Source organism: Mesocricetus auratus, unplaced genomic scaffold (assembly GCF_017639785.1).
Source record: "Mesocricetus auratus isolate SY011 unplaced genomic scaffold, BCM_Maur_2.0 Super-Scaffold_100014, whole genome shotgun sequence".
NCBI lineage: Eukaryota > Metazoa > Chordata > Mammalia > Rodentia > Cricetidae > Mesocricetus > Mesocricetus auratus.
The window spans coordinates 33,295,451-33,317,119 of record NW_024429197.1 but is presented as its reverse complement, the minus strand read 5'-3'; the positions used below and the strand labels follow the sequence as shown (position 1 = coordinate 33,317,119).

General features: G+C 41.6%; 1 long non-coding RNA gene across 3 annotated transcripts; it reads left to right on the top strand.

Moving 5' to 3' along the window:
• Positions 1-8,743: 8,743 nt before the first annotated feature.
• LOC110341232 lies at positions 8,744-20,809 on the top strand. Of its 3 annotated transcripts, XR_002383119.2 has the most exons (4): positions 16,741-16,791; positions 17,084-17,215; positions 17,908-18,011; positions 20,551-20,809. It is a non-coding gene; the product is annotated as an uncharacterized LOC110341232 (long non-coding RNA). The 3 variants fall into 3 exon arrangements; XR_005881476.1 differs by lacking the exons at positions 16,741-16,791; positions 17,084-17,215 and adding an exon at positions 8,744-8,941; XR_005881477.1 differs by lacking the exon at positions 17,084-17,215.
• Positions 20,810-21,669: the final 860 nt, after the last annotated feature.

Sequence of the window (21,669 nt, the reverse complement as noted above, 5' to 3'; positions counted from 1 at the left end):
TGAGCAAAAGTCTTAAGTGCCAGGCCTACACCCAGCTACTCAGCCATGTCTGCCTCTGCCCACCCATCAAAGCATGTCTACTGAACTAACCCAGTAACCACATCCAAGAACCCCCTCTGCCTTGCTCAGCTACCAAAGTCAAGTAACAGACTCCTGAGACTTCAGGGATCCACTCTTGTTCTCCAGTTGTCCTAGCCTTAACACTAAAGCTCACCCTTAATGTCCCCACATAGCTTTGGGTTTCCTATTTAAATAACTCAGAAGGGAAGTCTGTCCTCCTGCATTGGCTCAGCAAGAAACAAATACTGTGAGACCGTTCAATGCCAGGAATATGCCACATTTCTAAATGTGGGGTCCAAGCTGCTCTCCTCACCTCCCTCCTCCCCTTGGCCAGTAGCTGTGAGATTATGCGGCTCTGTCACTGGGGATCTCAGAAGAAGAATTTCTTACAGGTGATTAAACACAAGTTACCTCAGCTAAATCAAGAGGACAGTGCCAACCTCCAGGCACAGGAAGTGCATTTGGCAGCTTTCTGTTGTTCAAGGCCATGCAGCCCTCTCCTTCCCTTGAAAAACTACAATTATAGCCAGAGCTACTGGACTGATTTCCCCCACTCTTAGAATTTATAGTTCCTTGTGATATGAAGAAAAATGTTTTTTTTCTAATCAAGGTTAGCCTACTTGAGAAGGACGGTGGTTCTGAGAAGGAAGGTAACTCTGAGGAGGGAAGTAGCTCTGAGAAGGGAGGTAGTTCTGAAAAGGGAGTTAACTCTGAGGAAGGAGTTAACTCTGAGGAGCGAGGTAACTCTGAGGAGGGAGCTAACTCTGAAAAGGGAGGTAACTCTGAGGAGGGAGGTAGCTCTGAAAAGGGAGGTAACTCTGAGGAGGGAGGTAACTCTGAGAAGGGAGGTAGCTCTGAGAAGGGAGATAACTCTGAGGAGGGAGGTAACTCTGAGAAGGAAGGTAGCTCTGAGAAGGAAGGTAACTCTGAGGAGGAAGGTAACTCTGAGGAGGAAGATAGCTCTGAGGATGAAGGTAGCTCTGAGAAGGAAGGTAGCTCTGAGAAGGAAGGTAACTCTGAGGAGGAAGGTAACTCTGAGGAGGAAGGTAACTCTGAGGAGGGAGGTATCTCTGAGGAGGAAGGTAACTCTGAGGAGGAAGGTAGCTCTGAGGAGGAAGGTAGCTCTGAGAAGAAAGGTAGCTCTGAGAAGGAAGATAGCTCTGAGGAGGAAGGTAGCTCTGAGGAGGAAGGTAACTCGGAGGAGGGAGGTGGCTCTCCCAAAGCAGAATGAAGGTGAGCAGAAGTCAGTCTGGTTCCAAGAACAGAGACTGGCTCATAACACAACCCATCTCAGGGAAAGATGAGTTTTAAAGAGTAGCCTGCCCATGCCAAACCCTGACTCTCACCTGTAAGTTGCCCTTTCTAATGAATGGAAACAGGATCAAAAAGGTTGTTTGGGTCGGGGATTCTGATTGGGATCCAATGCATAAGGAGCTTGGAACTTGCCATTCTATCCACACAAATAGAAACAAGCTGAACAAAATGACAATCAGCCTCTCCTGTCAGATCCATCAGAGACCTGGGGCCACATGGCAAACACCTCCCCAACCAGAAAGCCACATGAACAGTTAGAGAGAGCAACAGTTTAGCAGGGTAGAAACTCACTAGCAGAAAACCTCCCTGGACCCAGAACTAGCTAAGGTAGAAGAGCTCTACTGTGGCTCCACACTGTTGGAGTCTCGCCGTGGTGTTCTAGGGGAAGAGGTGGCTATGTTTGGGAAGTTTTACCTCTGGGAACATTGACAGATTCTCACAATGAAGATGGGAGAAAAGACCCTTGGGCTCCCAGAGGAGGTAAAGATATGGGCCAACTATTAGGAGACAGGACACAGCGTTCTGTTTAATTTACGCAGCCCATATGCTTAGGGGGTGGGGTTCCGAAGCCTACACCACTGGGACTTTGCCAGAGGGTAGACAACTTGGAAAGGAGTGGCTCAGTTTCCACCCATTGTGGACTTTGTATATCATCTTTGTAGGAGGAGAAGTCCAACAGTGTGGAAAAACAGCCCAGGGGCACAGGCCTAGCAAGGACTAAAGTGTCATAGAAAGATAAGGACACGGACTTTCCTTCAGAAATGGAGCAAGCAAGAAGCGCAGAATTCCAGATTTTGAGAGGAAACATACCAGTCAACCATACTCTACCTCAGATCTGTCCTGAGGAAGAAGGCTCAGTAGACAAAGGTGCTCACCATCAACCTTGGCAACCTTGGCAACCTTGGGTTCAATTCCCAGAACCCATGTGTGAAGAGGGAACCTACTCCTATAAGTTGTAGTCTGACTTCCCCACACATGCCATGCTGTGCATGCATGTATGTAAACACACATACCCTCACTCTGTCTCTTTTCTTTCTCTCTCTCTCTCACACACACACATGCAAGCATACACACTGAATAGATGTCATTAAAAAGTTTTAAATGTAAATACTCTAAAACTGCCAATTAAAAACCAGACTGTCAAAGTAGAGCAAAAAACTAAGACTCAACTATCATTGTCTACAAACCCGCTTTAAATGGAAAGAGACAGATTGGAAACAGAGATGGAGAAAGATGAGTCACACGAACACACTCTAGTTATGTCCAGGTCTGTTCCTAGATTCTCAGTTTCTGTTAAGTGCACTGTTGTCAGGCCTCTCTCAGTTATAGGGAAACTTGAGAAGTCCTACAGAATGAAGCTTGCCAAGGGCAATTAGAAACCCATGGTCACTACTCAGCAACAGGCCAAACAACTCTTTGAAAAAAAATCTCTCTCCCATGTAAAACTTTACTGCCTATGTTTTCATTTTAGTAAATAAAAAGCTAATTCTCTCTATGTGTGTCTCTGTCTCTCTGTCTCTGTGTGTATGTGTGTGTGTGTGTGTGTGTGTGTGTGTGTGTGTGTGTGTGTGTGTGTTATATGGGATCATGCTTGGCTACTACCTGCTTAGGTCTTACATGAAATGGTAGATTTAAAGTTACCTTATAGAAATTTGGGAGGTTTACTCATAAGCACAGTGCTCAATGAAAAAATGTAATTTAGAGTGGACAGTGTGGCCAAAGGCAACCTTGACAATGATATTCAATCATGATTAACTCGTTTAAGGTTTATACAAGTGTCAGCCACATAGAGTTGGGGCTTGTGTTCTTCCCACTTTGATAGTCTGCCATTTAGTTGGTACATTTAGACCACTGATGTTGAAAATGATAGACAGTTGAGCTAATATCTAATATCTGTTTCTATTTCACTTCTTTCTGTTAGTTTCTCTTTTTTTAATTTTGTCTTTCTGCCTTCACTGGTTTTACTTGAATATCATTTATGATTGTATTTTCTCTCCTAGTATACTAATCACATTTTGTTTCCTCTTTAAGTTGTTACTAATTGAATTTTTAAAATTTTGTTGTTGATTGGTTGATGAGGCATCCTCTCTTAAGGCCATCATTTGGGTTAGTCTTCTTCAAATACCACTAACAGGCCAGAATTGGAGAGTGGGGTTCTATGCAAATGTATGATAAATGATGTTGGGAATAACAAATAGCCCATTAAACCTGCAAAGTTGCAATGGCTTGAGTGCTAAGAGAATAGTCTCTTTTGCTATGGGTCAAGTCCATCCCTCCTGGGGAAGAAGAGAGGATATTTACATGAAGTGTGATGGAATCATTCTTAAAGCTCTAATCCTATTTGCACCTTGAGTTCTTGGCTCATCATTGAGAAGGATGGAAAATATTGCCCACTGTTTTTATGCTCAAAAGGCAGATTATTGCGGGAGGCCAAATTCTTGCAACTCCCCAAATGGAAATGAAGGGCTCTCATAGGATATGAGGCATTGTCTGACATGAAGTTCATATAAACATGGACAGAGCAGCTGACTAATCAGTTGCTCACATGCAAATTGTTCCCCCAGGACCTGCAGTGATCGCAATTGGTGCTCTTATGGTTCTGGGAAGCGAGGACCATGAGTGTTTCTCAGATATTTATACCACAATAGAAAACCCAGTCAAAGACTTCAAGGCACAAAAGATGATGGAAACCAGCCGTCTTCACCTTAGGAACTTAGCTAAGGTCTGATCAGTGATGAGATTATCTTAAACTTAGTGGGACACACACACACATGTTTATTCAGCCTTTTCTTCACGAGTACTAAGACATAAAAAAGGAACAAAGCAAAGTATTGAGTAGTCATAACAAAGTCATTACTTAGACATATGGAGCCTTAGGAATACAAAGCTAGGAGACTGCACACGAACCTCCCACATGTTTAGAACAATAAGCAGAGGTCTACAGTCTCCCTTCACATGTGTGCCGACTGGACTCTACAAATCTAGATTTTGAGAAATAAATCCCCCTCCCCATCTGGGAAACTTGAGTTTCTTCTGGTGAGAATTGTTGAATATAATTTTTATCTTCCTAATGTAGAGACTCCTAACTTAGCAGCAATAGCCCAGAGAGAAATAAACAATTTAATGGTGAAAACGTTCATGTTCATCCACCAAGCCCTAATAAGTTGCTTTGAAAGGTCAAACAACAATTCCACGTGGCACTTGTCAGTAACATACCCAATCAGCAGACAGGCAAGTAGAAATATAAAGGAGCATAGCCAGGTGTGGTGGCACACACCTTTAATAGTACTTTGGAGGCAAAGGCAGGTGGATCTCTGTGAGTTCAAGGCCTGTCTGATCTACAAAGCAAGTGCCAGGACAGCCAGGGCCATTACATGGAGAAATGGTTTTGGAAAACACAAACAAAAAAATAGAAAGAGAGAGGGGGAGAGAGAGAGAGAGAGAGATAAGGAAGGAAGGAAGGAAGGAAGGAAGGAAGGAAGGAAGGAAGGAAGGAAGGAAGGAAGGAAGGAAGGGCAATCTGTGCATTGATGAGACTTAAACATACATTGTCTGACGCTGAAGTCTTGATTAACCTCTGCTCTTACGTATCAGAGGCACAGTGGCCTCTAGAAGCTGCAGAGTTATGTAACTGAGTTACAAGTTATGTTGTTACTCCTTGCATAGTTTGCCCATAGGGTGACCACAAGAAACCACCTGCAGCTGTCTGCCAACATTAACGGTGGTCTTGGTCCTTCCATTGTGAACTTCAGCATCATGAGCATCATAGTGGTGGACAAAGGGAACTTCCAGCAGGGACAACCTCCCCACACTCTCAGGATGTTGTGAAACTCATGGGGTAGTCTTATTTGTCAGAAGTAGCAGGGCTGCAGGGTGGGCTGTAACTACTGTTTAGTGGGCAAACACTCCAGAACACGCAGTCTCAGAAGTTACTGACAGCCAGTGCAATACATAATTTGCACACAGGTGAAATAATAATCTTTTAAAATCTGAGTTTGGAATTTAATTACATTAGTTACAAATGTGTTTGCTCAAGTATACATCAGCTCTGATCATGTGGACATTTGGCAAAATTTTGAAAAGTAAATTATATCCACTCAAAAAAAAGTTCAACATAATGTTGCGTGGGTTATTTGTGGGCATTTCAAAGCCCTTGTATTGGCTTTCACTTACGGTTATTATTTGTGGCATTTCTACTCATAAGTACAGGCATCTGAGTACTTTCTTTTGTGCTCCAGTGGGCTTGCCTGAGTAAGTAACAAACATTTAATTTAAACATTTTTTATTCTTTTTTTATTCTTTTTTTTAAATTTAGATAAGAAACAAGGTTGCTTCACAAGTCAGTTCCAGGTCCCTCTCCTTTTCCCTCCCCTCCTCCCGTGCCCTCCCCCCCCCCGTTATCCCCTCATTCCCCCAGGGAGGGTGAGGCCCTCCATGGGGGTGTCCATAGTCTGTCATTTCATATAGGGCAGGGCCTAGACCCTTCCCCAAGAGTTCAGGGTGAGAGTGCACCTCACATTGTTCTATGGGAGTCCAAAGTCCGTGTGTATACTTGGTATGGGTACTGATCTGCTGCCCAAGGCTCAATAGATTACCTAGGCCTCCTCACTGACACCCAGATTCAGGGGGTCTTGATCAGTCCCATGCTGGATTCCCAGGCTGATGCCTGGGATTCAAGAGTTAACCTTTGTCTGGTCAGCTGTTTCTGGGGGTTAAACCAGCCCAGTCTTAATCCCTTTGATCATCAGTCCTCCCTCTCTGATACTGGCTTTCTTGAGTTCAGCTCAGTACTTAACCAGCCACTAAATGTAGTTTCTGTTTCCCAGACTCTCTGGCCATAGGATTGTAGGCTGGCACTCCCCAGATCTATGTCTAAAATCCATATATGAGAGAGTACATGCCATGCTTCTCTTTTTGTGACTGGGTTACCTCACTCAGGATGGTTTCTTCTAGTGTCATCCATTTGCCTGCGAATCTCATGATTCCATTATTTTTTTCTGCTGAATAGTACTCCATTGTGTAGATGTACCACATTTTCTCTATCCACTCTTCGGGTGAGGGACATCTAGGTTGTCAAATATTGATATACTCATGTTGGGATCAGAAGCATCAAGGGAGCAGGAATCAGAACACAGTTTTTTTTTTAAAAAAAAACTTGACACAAGCTAGAGTCATCAGAGAGGAAGGAGTCTCAGTTGAGGAAATTCCTCCATGAGATCCAACTGTAAGGTATTTTTTCAATTAGTGATCATTGATGCAGGGCCCAGTCCATGGTGGGTGGTGCCCCCTGGGCTGATATTCCTGGGTTCCGTAAGAAAGTCGACTAAGCAAGTCATGAGGAGCAAGCCACTAAGCAGTACTCCTTCATGGCTCCTCCCTCCAGGATCCTGCCCTGTTTGAATTTTTGTCCTGACTTCCTTCAGCAATGAACATCAATGTGAAAGTATAAGCCAAATAAACCCTTTCCTTCCCAACTTGTTTTTTGGTCATCGTGTTTCATAACAGTAACAGAAACCCTAACTAAGACAGGTAGACTACATACAACAAACCTACAGGCTGTATTTTACTAAATGTAGAGAAACGGAAAGCCAGAGACATTCTTTTTATTTAACATAGTGCTTAAAAATTAGCTAGAGTAATGTTAAGAAAAATAAATGAAAGGATGTAAATAAGAAAGAATTCTCATTATCCTTCTTTGGAGATGATATGAGCTTATATTTAAAAGTTCTTAGGCATATTTAAAAAACAATGGTCCTGTTATATAGACAGAGAATTCTCAAAAGAAGGAAAAAAAGCTTAAGAAATACCTCAAAATATATATTCAGCATCTCTAGCAATTAGGGAAATGCAAATCAAAACAACTTCGAGATTTCATCTTACCCATTCAGAATAGCAAAGACCAATGAAACAGCCAAGCACAAATGCTGGAGATGATGCAGAGAAATGGGAACCCACGTTTCCTATGGGTGGAGTTGCAAGCTGGTGCAGCCACTTTGAAAATCAATGTGAAGGACTCTCAAAGAGCTAAAATTAAATCTACCACATTACGCAACTTTAGTACTCTTGGGCATATGCCCAAAGGACTAAACATCATACTGGATAGATACATGCTTATCCATGTTTATTGTTGTCCTATTCATAATGGCTAGGAAATGGAAACAATCTAAATGTCCCTTAAATGGCAAATGGATAATGAAAGTGTGGCGCATATATGGAATATCATTCAGCTTTAAAGAAAGATGAAAACATGAACTTTGCAGGTAAATGGATGGAACTAGAAATGATCATATTGAGTGACATAACTCAGAAAGTTAAACCCAAAAAGACTAATGTCACATGTTCTCTCTCATTGGACACTCCCAACTCCAAATACCCAGATTTGAACAATATACTGGAGTAACTACAGGAACTAGAAAAGTTGGCCAGAGTAGGGGTTTTGGGGTGCAATGAGAAGGAAATAGCAGAATGCAACAGAGCTGACCGGGAAAACAGAGCTCAGAATTGTTATAATAATGGATCTTAAATGTTCTTACTATAAATAAATGGGAATTATGAGAGGTGATGGACATGTTTATGAGCCTAATTGATCCATCTGTAACATATATATATACATATATATTGTGTATGTGTATTACAATGTCATATTGTATGTCATAAATATATGTAATTAATATACCAACCACAAGTACAAATTTAAGAAATTAAAATTTTGTCTTAAATATAGTCAAAGAATCCATAACAATAAGTTATTAAGATAGAGACAACATTAACTGAATTCAGCATTGTGCAAGAGTATGCATTTTTCAAAGTTGCAAGTATTGTGTATTTTTGATATGTTATTTTTGACTAAAACTATAAATGCCAACCTCTAATAATTTACAGGAGAAGTTTTTATAGGTAGATTGACTGATTCATAAGCAAATTAAGAACTTAAATATTGTATGAATGACAACAGATGGAAAATATCAATTATGCGACTTGGACTGTGTGAACAGGAACATTTGCTATATGCTCATCAATGTCATAGTGAAACATGTGGAAAACGTGTGGGTATGGAAACACAAATAAAATCTAGACTTATTTGTGCAACTGCTCAGATGCATTTGGCTTCTTTTGTAGTCTCTCCATTTCATGCCCCTCACTGAAAAAAAGAGTTGTATTCTACACACACCCCTTTTTGATTTTCAAGACAGGGTTTCTCTGTGTAACAATCTTAGATACCCTGGAATTCACTTTGTAGACCAGGCTGGCTTCCAACTCACAGAGATCCACCTGCCTCTGCCTCCCAAGAGCTGATTAAAGGCACGTGCCACTACCGCCCAGCCCCACACCGCTTTTCTATATTGGGCTTAGTTTACAAACCTCTCCACAGGACAGATCTGCTTAGCTGGGTATAAAGCCCATGTCTTGTCTTCTAACTGTGCTGGCTTGTTTTCCTTCGCTCATAGGCAAGGATGGACATTCTGCCAGGCCTTCATCTCCTTCCTGGAGTAGAGGGGGAGTTCCTGAGCAACATGGTGACCCAGATTGGACTTCACCAGGACTGAAGATGACCTAAACAACAGGAGTAAGTTACATGAATCTGAAAGCATGGGTGAATTCACCCCACTCTCAGGGTTGGACTCAACCAGCTGGGGAGAGGAAATGGGCACTTTGTCCTTCACCAGATTCTCTGGGTCTGTTTGTTTTCCCCGGGGACTGTCCTGTGATTACAAAACCGGTTTGAAATTCCAGGAACTGTGACAATGTTAGTAATGCCTTATCTTTTATTTTTCCTTCTTTTTCCCCTATTTCTCATCCCACTTTTGTTTCCTTAGGATTGGATAGTATGTGAGTGTTTGGTCTCAAAAAGGATAATTTTTGTCATTCAATTCTCACACTTGAAAGACATTTTCCACCTACATTCTCTAAGCAACCCGCAGAACCCAGAACCATGACAAAGGATAAGTCTTCAGTTATACATCCTGCAATTGCTCTCAAGTCTCCAGCACAGGGCTTCCCTTGGGTCCAGAACTTTCGGTAGACATATGTTTGACTTTCCTCCTCCCATTGGAAATAGGCCTAAGGCTGATTTGCTAAAAGTCCCTTTGCTTCTTGATTCTAGCAATAAGATACTCTCTGAAAACAAGACACCAATGAAATTATGTAAGTTAGATGCTGCTTCCCAGGCTTGCTGATTCATTCCCAGAACAATCAGAGCCGGCCAGCATCCTTGTGAATGTCCTCAGGCAATGACTGTGAAACCACCTAAACTACAGGATGCTTATCTTTTAGCAAAGGACAATATCTGCTCTGCCCACACCTAATTAAAAGGCCCGATTTTGTTACAACACTGTGTGGCTTGGCCGCCCTCCCGGCCTTTTCTTCTTTGAGTAAGCTGTGAAGAAATGTCCAAGGATGTTCTTTATTTCATCTCTCACGCTCCCATGAAGTGGCAGCAGGGCAGAAGCAGCGGTCAGTGTTTCAGGTGATGCTGTTAAACATTGTGTTTGATAAATTAGAAAGCACCATACAGAAGGCATGGGCCACATCACACATAAACCATTCCTTGTGCACTGGGGGGACATGGGTTGTCTGTGTGTACCTTACAAATTGCATTTTTCCAGCATAAACAGTAACCCTGCCAAAACATTGCAGTGTTTACAAAAATCTGACGCAACCCATCTGGTGGAGAGGCTTTTTCTGTGTTTATGCTGATAAAATGTAAAACACTTGGTGAAGACTTAACAAAATCCATGGGTCCTGATTTGGAGAGTGTGTCTGTCATGTTCTTTCTAGGTTATACGATGACAATTCTTGTAGAGGTCTGTGAGGCTTGACAAACTCTGCTGGATAGACAGCCAATCTTGAGTGTAGGGATCAGCTGGCTTCCTATGTATATGACCTCACCAGCAACTTATGTTACCAGCAATTTATGAGCAACCCAAGGGCAGATACCCTTGAGAAACAAGGCATGCAAAGCACCTAGGATCTCCTCTGTGCTATGGTCTTTCCTTATAGCTATATTTGGCATAGCATTAATAAGAAGAGAATAGTCCAAAGCACCTTAACTGAGTAGTCTCCCTGACACTGGAGGCTGATTCTTACTTCCCTTGTAAGCTAGAAGACAATGATCTTGACATTGTACAAATGACAGCCTCTCTGAAACTTGGTGCCCTATTTTGATTTTTCCCCACATATTAATTAAAATTTTTTATTGCTTTGATAGAATACCATGACCAAAAGTAATGTATAGACAAGGGTGTTTATTTTGTCTTATGGTTTCAAAGATGTAAGAGTTCATCATGGCAGAGAGGCATAGCAGCAAGTAGTAGGAGCCTGAAGGCAAGAGATTACATCTCAACCACACACAGGAAGCAGTGAGCAAACTGGAAGTGAGATGAGCTATAAATAGTCAAAGCCCACCTCCAGTGATACACTTTTTTCAACACTGTTCCACATCCCAAAGTTCCATACCCTTACCCAAAATAATTCCATCAAGTGTGCAAATGTCAAAACACCACGCTGATGCAGGTCCTGAGGTTAGGATCCAATTTTGTCCCAAGTGGCTTATATAGGACATACCGGAAATACAGACAGGGAGGGCCAACAGAATATGAGCAGTAAGTACATTGCTAAGATGCCTGGAGCTTAATCTTAGAAGAAATGATACAGTACACATCACTTGGGGCAAACCCAATTGTGGAGCAAAGTACTTGAGCACCTGTGTCCTGGGTCCCACCACCCTCTGCTGAGAACTGCTTTGGGGATAAAGGTGTTCTTAGTGCTTGAAGCTTGCTAAACACTTGCTGACTTGGTTTCTGCACCAACAGAGATGGAATACTAATATTTGACAAGAACACAAGACAAGAGCCAATTCAGAGGGAGGAAGGTGGCTACCCACATAAAGAGATATTAGCACCATCATACTCAGCAATCCCCTGAGGATTATTATAAAGATATGGGGAATTAATTTTTTCCTTAATGTTAGACATCCTATGAGTGATGAAGTCAGAATTCAAATATGATTCTATCTGACAGAAAATGTCATGTACCACTACTGCTTATGAGCTAATGTGAAGCTACACAGCTTCATTTTGAATTCCTGTTCTAATGGTATAGAAGTTCATTGAGGTGTATTGACTTTGAGTCTGCTTAATTTTGGTGTGTAGTGTTTTCATTTATTTGCAAGGGTTTTATCATCAAATTTATGTATTTTTTAAAATTAAGAAGTAAATAAAGTACAACTAGCTTTTGGCCACGGTGGAGGCATGTATAATGAGTCCTGCTTCCTAATGGATATTTGGATATGGCTAGAGATATATTTGGTTGCCATAAATTGTAAAGACATTGGTGATAATAGTGAGTAGGACACTACCAAATATCCAGTGCTCAGGATGGTCTTCCTATAACCAAGAATTATCTGGTCCAAAATGTCGATGATGTGAGGATGGGATAAAGCTGTCCTTCAGGTCAATGCTGCCTGGTGCCTATTAGCAGAGTGGCTCAAGGAGTTCAAAGGCCATTTCCTGCTCAGTCACCAAGAAAAGAGTCACGCATGATCTATTTTATAGCAATTGACTTTCATATTTGCTGTGCATAATATCAGGAGTACCAAAAAATTCAGATTCCTAAGCCATAGAACTTCCAACTCAGTAATTCTGGAACAAGACCCAAAAATCTGTTTTTAAAAGTACTACAAGGTATGTCAAATAGTCAAACTTCACAAGTTACTTTCTATGTTAAAACTGTATTTAACATTTTTAGTACTAAATGTACTTAAAGTGTTCCAAAATGTAAGTTGCTATGACCAATTTTAAAGCTGACATTGTCAGGGGAAAAGCTCTGGCAGAGAAGTCAGAACCATCCAGAATAACCATCAAGAGGCCAGGAAGCAGACAGAGGGAGATGCTATCAGCAGGGATATGGGAACATCTGGTGACTGCAAGAGATGTAATGTCCATCTCTGATAAATGGTCTCATGGCAAGGTAGTCTGGGGAAGTTGTGTTGCTACATAGAAATCTTGGTTACAACTTTCTATAAACTGCTGAGAATATAGTGCTTAGAAGAACAAGATTATTTGATTTATTTCCACATCCCCCAAACATATCACTGATGTCAGTCACAGTCAGGATTTAACAAAGATGTTTACTAGATGGGGTGATTGTACAGAGAAGCCAATGTTCTATTTCAACAGCTGACTCAGTTTCCTAGTTTTTTTTAAGTTAGGAGGGGACACCTTCAATCTTAGAATAACACCAACCTCATGCTACAAGATATGACAGAGTCAATGCTGAGGTTACATGCAACTCTTTGCTGGGCCAGCACACCCATTGCCCAGCTGAGTGTGAGCTGTCAGTGACTCACACACACACACACACACACACACACACACACACACACACACACACACACACACACACACTGTTCCCCAAAATTGTCAACACCTAGTAGGAGCTATCACATCTGGGAATGCTATCCCCAGGAATGGACAGGAATTCAGGACTGTTGTCAATATACAAAGGGTAAGTCCTGGGTTGGGAGACTCAAAGGTTCAATTCAGGTTCCAAAGCTCAAGGGCAATGCTGATACAGAGCTCATCTGAAACTATAGCTTTCCTCCTCCTTAAAGATTTCTCCTTAAAATGCTTCCTCAGGGCTGTGCTTAGCAAACCTGACCTGAGGCACTTGGTACCAGGAGTACAGGTTATATCCACATATGAACAGAGCCCATCAATCTTCTCATATAACATACCACACAGAAGCTGCTGGTCTGATGGAAGAGAGAAACCACTTCCTAAAGAAGTAACCAATCTGCAAACTTAAGACTTACATATATTCAGGAGGGCACGTCCTTATGGATGCAGTGTTCATCTAGACCCAACAGCCACTATATGGTGCTGTGTTCTCAGAACTCCAATATCTAGGTTTAGAAACCAAAAGAAAGGAGTAGGAATGCCCACCTCTCTGTCATCCCAAGGACCTACTTGGGAGTCTGAGATACTCTACAGCATGAAGTTTTGAGGATCAGGAGGGTCCTGGCTCCTGTGTGAGAAGCTTCCCCTAGGAAGCATATCAGGTGCCCTACTCACCTTAACCTTACTACTGATCACTTTGGGCTCCTGGTGTCCATATGGCAGCAGGCAGAGGAGGGTATAATGTGAATTCTAATTGGTCTTAATAATAAAAACCCAGAATCAGATATTAAGTGGTGAAAGCTGAAAGATCAGAGAAGCAGGGCTGCCAGCCAGTAAAGTTCTTACCTCTACAAAAATCTCAGACCAAAAAGGGTTGAGCTCCTGTCTCCTCCCTCTCTATAATCCTCTCTCTGCCCAGCCATATTCTTCCTGTTTCCACCTCCCTAGTGTTGGCATTAAGGGAGTGAGATCCCAAGTGCTGGGATCAAAGGTGTGAGCTCTGTTTCTCTTTTAGACTGTTTAAACTTCATGTAATCCAGTGTGGCCATGAACTCCTTGATTTTCCTGCTTCTACCTCCCAAGTGCTGGGATTAAATGTGTGTGCCATCACTGCCTGACCTCTATGGTTAGCTAGTGGCTAGCTCTAGACAAGCTTTATTTGCTAGAGCACAAAGTATCACCACAGGAGGAAATAGCCATTCTAGAAGTTACTTCTACTTTTAATCATGGTCAACATTAGGATATAGATTTGTTGTCTCCTGATAAAGTGGTAATGAATTATACTTGAAGCCTAGACTGTGGCTTCTTTGGTTACTGCTACTATCGTTATCACTGCATGTGACTAAATACACCAACCATTACCCAGCTAGGGTATAGGAACCAGAAAGGCCCAAGACTCTTCCCAGAGGGCAGGTCATCATTCACACCCACAGAGCAGAACTGTTTAACCAAGGTGAAAGTCGACACAAAGAAACACAGCTCTCACCTCAAAGGGAATTAGAGAGTTTATTTTGGAGCAAAAGTGAATGACCTTGATCCAGGAACAGAGATTTAGGTTGCCCCAAATACCATGTGCCAATGTTGTAACAGTTTTGTGAAGTTTTTATAACAAAGACTATCATAAATCAAGATTTTCTTAAATACATTAATGGAAGCATTGGGTGGATGAAATACAGTAAAGCCTGGGGGGGGCTGTGCTCTAGATATCAGAAATGATCAGCTTATGTTCTTGGCATAAAGTTGGAGGAAGTGAAGGGTCTTTCACACATTCCAAAAGGATTTACCTAAGAGTCACAAAGAATTTAGGTCACAAATAGAAGTAGGTGATAAATGACCATTTAAGGGACTAATATAGCCTCAAAATAATTTGGCTTTGACCCTTCAATGTCCCAACTCCCCAACTGAAGTTCAACACAGCCTTGGGTATTTAACCCAGATGTAGCCAAAAGGAAGAAAAAATTGCAATGGGGAAGAAAAGGAAGAAATTTAGGATTTATTACTGCTTTTGAGTCAGCTTTAGCAGTTTAGGGTCTTGTTCATACCATCCATAGCTGTTCTTTGAGTTTCTTCAGAAAGTGTGATTAAGAAGAAAGAGAATCAGTGCCTGGATTGTGTCACATGACCATTCATGGAGCAAGCCCAATACATGACCGTTCAGGGGACACACTAAAACCAAATCCAAACCATAGTTGCTGCCAGGAGGGTGAGTTTGACTTCCTTGGTATTTCTGGACTCTTGTCTAGGGACACTGGTACTACAGAATTCCCTCCTGGGTCCTGTCACCACTTCGGCCCCCAAATAACACACAATATTAATTATAAGCTGTTGGCCAGTGACTAAGATTTCTTATAAGCTAGCTCTGTCTTAACTATTAACCCATAACTACTAACATATGTATTTCTACAAGGTCTTATCTTACCAAGAATGCCAGACTCATGCATCCTCTCCTCCTGGGATCACATGGCAGCTTCCTACTACATTTCCTAGAATCCTCCTTGTCATCTAGTCCCATCTATCTTGCTTCCCTATTGACCAACAGTATTTTATTCATCAACCAATAAGAGAGACATATTTACAGAATGACATCTCCCATAACACTGAGTAGCAAATGATTTCATTAGGCAGAAGAGGCTTGTGCTTCAAAGAGGGCCTAGCTGGGCAACACTTATCATTTACCTGCATTGCTTTCTATAAAAACTGTATTTCAGAGAACTTTTCCCCCAAGATTCTATCAATATCTGCTAAGGGCAGTGTCCCCAATGACCCACTTACCTCCACTGGACCCTACCACTTATATGCTTTACTGTTTGTCACATGGCCACACTATGGACCAAGCTTCCAGCATATGATCTTTCAGGGGACATACTCAAACCAAATGCACCCTTCCCAGCCCTCTGGATTCCTGTGACATCAATGTGATCCTTTTCACTGCAGTCAGTTCCTTTCTATGTCTCTGATACTTTTAAGACCAGCTGAGGGAGACCCTACCCAGTGGCTGAACTGGTAAGACTGTCTGATTTTGCAATTTCCACCTCTTAATGTAAGCTAAATAAACCTTTTTCTTTATAAAAGCATTCAACCTTGGAAAGTATGCTATAGCAACATAACATGGAAAAGACAGCAGCTAATACCATAAGACAGAATGAGGTAAAAACACAATTCCCTTGCCCCAAGATGGACTGTTGATGGAAGTTTCTGTCCCTCCTGGTCCTATAGTCATTCAGTCCCAAATAAACACACAGAGACTTATATTAATTATAAACTGTTTGGCCTATTGCTCAGGCTTATTACTAACAAACTCTTACAACTTAAATTGACCTATAATTCTTATAAATATTTAGCCACATGGCTTGGTACCTTTTCTCACTTAGGCACTCTCATTTTGCTTCCTCTGCATCTGACTGTCAATTCCGTCTCTGTTTTCCTCTTTCCAGCATTCTCCTAGCCTATTAGCCCACCTATATTTCTTGCCTGGCTACTGGCCAATCAGCATTTTATTAAACCAAAACGAGTGACAAATTTTTATAGTGTACAAGAGCATTATCCCACATCAATGGACCAACACTCTTATAGCATTCATACTCAGTGCTCTGGCTATAACAAAGCCTAAGAGTTGACCTCAACTGATACCACACCTCTGTTGACCTCCTTGCCCCAGCAGATTTCTCTCACTCCCTACGGTGTCTTCTAAGTATTCCTTTACAAAGTCTCTTACTAAGAATTCTTTCTCTGCTTCTGATTCAAAACCCAGTGTCAGAGCAGACATGACAATGACAACAACACAGAATGGTTTGCCCTTTCACAGATGTGGGAAAAGAATTGCTGTTCCATTTGCTAAGTCTTGAAATTGAGATTAAAGAAATTAAGTGAGTTGATGGGGGAAGTCCCTCTGTGTATATGCTAACAAAGCACTTTTGGCCAATAGGTGGGACTAGGAGTCAAGGAAGATTCTGGGAAACAGAGGCACAGTCAGTCAAGATGTAGGACGACAGAGAAGTAAGACATCCGGACCCTTTCTCCGGTAAGAGAAGACCACATGGAAATACTCAGACTAGCAGTTATGGGTTAATAATTAAGTCAGAGCTAGCTGATAAGAAACCAAGCAAAAGGCCAACAGCTTCATAATTAATACAGTGTCTTGTGTATTATTTGGGGGCAAAAGCGGCGACAGGACCCAGGTGGCTGGTTGGAAGACTACACATTACAGTGAGTCACTCAAGATCATTTAGTAAGAAACAAAGCTGGCCTTGACTGTGGACCAGATTACAAAGACCTTTTTACTTTCTATACCAGTCTTCTTGTTGGGTACCTAGGGACACTGTTAGCTGCCCTGGACTCAAAGTGCTATCCTGCAGTATCTCACCACCTTCTCATCTGTCCTGATCTGGCCAGAAAGGAAGCATAAGACAATCACTAGTGTTGCTGATTGGTCTTGAATAGTCACAGTAAGTAGTCATGTGATATCTATCCATCTTGGGCCTATCTACAACTCTGATCTGTTTTCTCTTAGAATTAGGCCTACTAGCCTGGTGCTTGTCTATTTATAGCTGTCTCAAATTTCCAAAGTTGATATGAAATAGGCTTCATCAAATATATTGACAATTTTCTTTGGAAGGGTTTTTTATTTTTTTTTTTTACCAAAGCCATCGTGCCCTTTCTAAAGGTGCTTCTGGAGCTATCCAATGTGCCATGTTTGCTTAGATTTATTCTGTCTTTATCTTAAACTACTTTAAGGGGTAAGAAATATTCAGTGTATGGAGAGCAAGGACACGGTACTGTTGGGAAAGGTCATGACCTAGCTGATGGGAATGAGCAATCCTGCAGTAAGCATGTACGTGATTAATCACACTATTGTACCTCAGATACAACTGCACACCATTTTATCACAGTTACAACTGCCAGACAGGTTCAGTGTATATACAGTAAGCCTTCAAGAAAGAGAAACTGGGCTTCATGAATATGAGCTGCCATAGGGCTACAGGATGCTTTTGTAGTTTAAAGAAGGAGACAATATTTTAAAAATAATTTTAGTAATCAATGAAATAAATGTCTAGGATTTGTAGGTTTTCTTGCAGTCTAGTCCCAGAAATTACATTAACTTCTACTTCCTGAATGCATAAAATCTTGTTCTCCTCAGTTTGGTGAACAATTCTTGGCCAACCAATCACTTGCCTTAAGGATGCCAAGGTCACAACCTCATAACCAAGATGACCAGCTCCACCCACAGTATTCCTTTATCTGGTAAGTGGTATCTTGGTTCAAACATCACTGCTCAGGTATTAGCTTCAGGCAACTCAAATTGATAAAAAAAAAGGGGTGGGATAATCAGTGACTCATCAGTATGAGCCCACAGGTACCACTACCTTCCAGGAAGCACATGCACCCACTCACATGATTTACACTGCCTCCTTAATTATTAATTACTCACATTCAAAAGCTCTACTTGCACGTGACTTTGTGACTCTCTGGAGGCTCAAATTAAACATGACTGTGATAGACTTCTCTTCATACATTCAGCCCTCTGCATCCATGGGTTCCATATTCCTCAAGTCCACCAACTAAAACCTGAAAATGTTTGTTTTAATTATAAGAAGTTCCCAAAAGATAAACTTGAATTTGCTATATGTTTAGTATTCTTCTGCGTCCATGCAAGTGGCATGAGATTTGATAGTGTAAGCAATCCTGAGATGACTTAAAGTATAGAAGTCTCTTGGAATCAGGGGAGGAATCCAGAAATACTCAGATAGTGGATTTTTCAGGTGCTCAAGTTCCTTACATCATGTGGCATATCTGCATACAATCCACACACATCCTTCTACATACTAGAAATCTTTCTACATTATAAATAATGAAATAATACAATGTGCATATCTTTTGTTTTTGGTTTGTTTTTTTTGTTTGTTTTTTGTTTTTGTTTTGTTTTGTTTTGTTTTGAGACAGAGATTCTCTTTAGCTTTGGAGCCTGTCCTGTAACTCACTCTGTAGACCAGGCGGGCCTCGAACTCACAAAGGTCCTCCTGTCTCTGCCTCTTGAGTGCTGGGATTAAAGGTGTGCACCACCACCTCCCAACTGGCAACAGAAAGCTTTTAATCATGAGTTGGCTCACTCCATGAATGTGTATCCCACAGAAATAGAGAAATGTCTGTGTCTAGAATTATATCCATAAGTTACATACTACGGTGTATGTACCATGTTATATTAGGAATTTAGACAGCTTCAGATTTTGCTCTTCATGGGGGACCTGGAAGTAATCCTGTGGTGATACAGAGCAATGACTGTACTGTCCTCTCTCCCCTCTCTCTTTGTCTCTCTCTCTGTCTCTGTCTCTCTCTGTCTCTCTCTGTCTCTCTGTCTCTCTCTGTCTCTGTCTCTCTCTTTCTGTCACTCTCTCTCTGATTGTGTGTGTGTGGTATGTCTATCTCATCTGCCAGTCTTTCAGCTCTGTGAGAGTAAGGGGTTTTCCTCCACTGTGTCACACACACAGCACACACAGCTTCACGAATGACTGAGATTCTGCTCTGGCTTATACCTCTTGACCTTTGCAAGGTGAGGCCTGGAGATATTTAGGAAACTCCCCAGCACAAATATGAGGGCTGTTCTGACTACAGAGAAGAATCCATCTGTTCTAAAGCATATCAACTCTGTTGCTCAAAGATATTTTAGCAAATTCGGAGTTTATATAATAAGGCTAACACAAGCTCAGTACTTTAATTCCTCATGAGAGAGATTCAAACACCAGTATTCCTTGCATCATAGATTCTGAAATTGACCTCTTGGGGACACTTGGGTAATGTGGTCTCATTCACACCCTATCAGCTCTAACACATCACTGTGAAGGATGCTCCATGGATACTGATAGAAATTAGACTGCTGCTCTGATGTGCAACACCCAAACAGGTTCAAATGAACTTCAGATAAGAATCTCTCAAAGGACTGTTTTCTTGGTTTCTCTAAACCCCTTTTCTTTCTGTCATGTCAGTGACTAATAAATTACAGCAAAGCTTGAGTTTATATTAGCTCGTAGGTGATTACACTGGACAAGTAGTTTTCCAAAACCATAGGGCCCCTTGGAAAATGAAATAGCACACATATGGAAGGAATCAGTGGCTAGAGGGGCCCCTACCTACCTGCATTCTCGAGCTGCTGAAACCCTATTTTGATAAGGTAAGAGGAAACAGGGCAAGAAGGAACATATAGACTCTTAGAAACTGGAAACTGAAGTCTCTGCTGCTATAAAAGCTCCACTGAGCAGGCTGGTTGACCCACACCACTCTGCTGCAGGAATGCTGAGCTTCAAACTGTACTCTAGTCCAGAACCTGTGCTCTACTGCCCAAGCCTACATTAAACTAATCCCCCTCAAGAAACTATGCATTTCATGAGCACTAGGAGAATACTAGATTTTGAGGGTTATTGATATTGTTGTCTCCACCTACACAGCCACTAAGCCACATGTCTTAGTTTTTGCTTTGGGCAGAGTGGTCCCCAGAATCACACTCAGGGTGGAACATCAGCTCATAGAAATGGTTGCCCCTGATCCAGCTTAGCGGAATGATCATCACTATATCCCTAGCTAATGTTGTCAAGGGTCAGACTTTTAGATCTTGCTGTGACTTGAAGATGGTTTGTTCCCACTGTAACTTATGCTCAGACTAGATTGACCAGTGAAGCAGATGAGGGGAATGATCTTGATGGGCAATTAGATCAAGGGAACTCATCCCATGAATGTTGATTGCGGTGCTGTGAGAATTCTCACTTCTGTGCTTTCTGTCTTTCCCCAGATGATACCCTGAGTGTCCCAGGACTCTGCCAGAAATCATCCTGTCACCATCTGGGGATCCAGGTCTGTGGACTAGAACAAACCTCTTTTCTTTATCAGTCATCCAGTCTTGCCCCATTTTCAATTTGAATATAAAGAAGTTCAGACATTGCTAACTTGCCCACAGACACAGAGTTCAGGCAAAAGAGACCTAACTTTGGAAACTGTTTGAATTAGCTGTTTCCCTGTTACTGTAATAAAAATATCCTGACACAAATCAAGAGAAGAGAGGATTGATTTTGACTTCCAGTTCCAGAGGGGTTATAGTCCACCCTGGTAGGGAAGGCATGGCAGAAGGAGTGTGATTCGGGTCTGGCAGTCAGAAAGACGAGCGATCACATTTCAGTTGCAGGCTAGAAACAGAGAAAGAAAGAGAGAGAAACAGAGAAAGAAAGAGAGAGAACAGGAAGTGGACCGATCCCAAAAGCCCGCTCCCAGAGACATACTCTCTTCAGCCAGGCCACACTCCCTAAAGGTTCCTTTCCCAAACAGCACTAGCAATTGGGAGTCAAGTGTTCATACACATGAGCCTATGGGGGACATATCATTTTCAAGTCACAACACGGTTCTCTCTGCTCTGTATCTCCCGGTTCCTTGGCCTATTGGACCAATCCCATCTAAAGCAAGTAACAAATAGTCTCTCCATTTTTCAAGAAACAATAACAATAGAACCGAAGGAAATACCCTATTAGAATAGAATAAAAATTATAAGACAGAGAAATTTAACTAAAGAATGGAGATTTGGAGACAAACCATGGTAAGAATTCAGCTTAAAGGGAGAAGAAAGTAAAAGATAAATCATGACACCCATAATAATTTAGTGGTTAAATGGATTGTAAAAGACTTACGACTATCTAAACACAGTCATGTGCCACACAGCCATGTCTCATCAGTGGGTCACAGATATGACAGTGACCTCATATGATTTCAATGCAATTGAAAATGCCCTTACTTTAAAGACAGCATAGCTGTTAGTGTGAGCACAAACATTAGCTGCGTGTTTGTGGTGATGCTGTCGTAAGCCAACGTCCTGAACTATCTACCAGTCATATAGGACTCTAGTATATTTTATTACATATAC